We start from the raw sequence: 1,556 nt of genomic DNA on the forward strand, positions 1-1,556 counted from the left end.
CCTGAGTTGGCTCAGATGACCTCCCGGCTGTACTGGACACCAGGGGTGGGACAAACACAGCTGAGGAATGTCCCTCGGCTCTTTCAGCTGGGGCTCTCTGTTGAAGTGTTCCTTTTATTTTATTTTATTTTAACATCTTTATTGGAGTATAATTGCTTTACAATGGTTTGTTAGTTTCTGTTGTATAACAAAGTGAATCAGCTGTACATATACATATATAAAAATATGGAACGCTTCACGAATTTGCGTGTCATCCTTGCACAGGGCTGTGCTAATCTTCCCTGTACCGTTCCAATTTTAGTCTATGTGCTGCCGAAGCGAGCACGAATTGTTCCTTTTAGAAGAGATGATGGCCAACATTTGTACTGTACTGCTAAAACCTCCACCTGCCCTCAGGCAGGAACACAGGCTTTTGGAGCATTTATAAATGAGGGCTTTTAACTGCCAGAAATGATAACATACAGTAAGCATACTCTCACTCCAGCGTTCACTAGTGTGTGACCCCGTTCCCTTTCAAACTGCTCCCCCTACCAAAATGTCTCTGTCTCTGAGAGCTCCCAGAGAGTGACTCCTGTGTGAACAATGGGCCCAGTCTGTCGCCAGACATCTGCATGCTGTCCTCTTGCCACACACACCGCTGGCCCTACCACCTCTGGCACTGGCGTTTTTGCAGCTGTCACTGTGTCCCCCAGCCTCTGCTGATCCCCTCAGCACACCTAAGCCCTGCGGTGATTTAAAGAACACCCCCAGGAGGAGTTCTTCATCCTGTTTTTGTCAACTGTTATTAAGGGGCATCACCATGCTCTGACCTCCAATGGCCTGGGGGGGCTTGAATGAATCTGCTCTTCCAGTTTGTCCTCACCAGCCTCTTTCCCCAGGACCCAGGCACAAGGGCATGGGGGGAGGGGCAGGGGCAGTGGCTGACAGGCTGGGGCAAAGTTGAGGAGAGACAGCAGGCCTTACTCTGCATCGGCCTCCATTTGGTTCCCTGGGGTTGAGTTATTCCCCAGGAAATTCCTTGTCTCTCAGGCTAGTAGACTTGGGCCAGACCTACCCCAGAGTCTAACCCTGATGGTGGAGGTGGCTTAGAATCGAGGTGGCTGTAATGGGCACAGCCTCCCAGGATCAGCAGGATGGAGGATTTTGGGGTGAAAAATATACCAGATCTGCTGGGTTTGTTGATGGGCAGAGGGCAGACGAGCCCTTACATTCACACTGGTCTCCTCTCTATACCTCTCTCTGCCTAATCTTGGGGTGAGAAGTAGAAAAGGATAAGAGATGTAGGGAGAGGAATGGGGCAAGTGACTGGGCCCAGACAGCAGTGGACCTAGGGCAACGGGTTAAGCATTCACACATGCTAGAGCACCAAGCCTCTCAGGGGGTGATTGCTCCCTGGCAGCCAGTCCTTTACAAGGGACGTAGCCTAGCCCTGTAGGTCAGCTGGGAACAGATGGTGTAGACTTGATGCGACACTTAAGAGCACATTTTCAGGAGCCAGACTGCATGCATGAGAATTCCAGCCCCACTCACAAGCTGTGTGACCTTGGACCAGTTAC

General features: G+C 50.8%; 1 non-coding gene across 1 annotated transcript; it reads right to left on the reverse strand.

Annotated features, from left to right (window-relative positions):
• Nucleotides 1–219: 219 nt before the first annotated feature.
• LOC116745192 lies at nt 220–325 on the reverse strand. Its single transcript, XR_004347312.1, has one exon. It is a non-coding gene; the product is annotated as a U6 spliceosomal RNA (small nuclear RNA).
• Between the last annotated feature and the right edge of the window lie 1,231 nt (nt 326–1,556).

This window comes from Phocoena sinus, chromosome 1 (genome assembly GCF_008692025.1).
Source record: "Phocoena sinus isolate mPhoSin1 chromosome 1, mPhoSin1.pri, whole genome shotgun sequence".
Classification (NCBI taxonomy): domain Eukaryota; kingdom Metazoa; phylum Chordata; class Mammalia; order Artiodactyla; family Phocoenidae; genus Phocoena; species Phocoena sinus.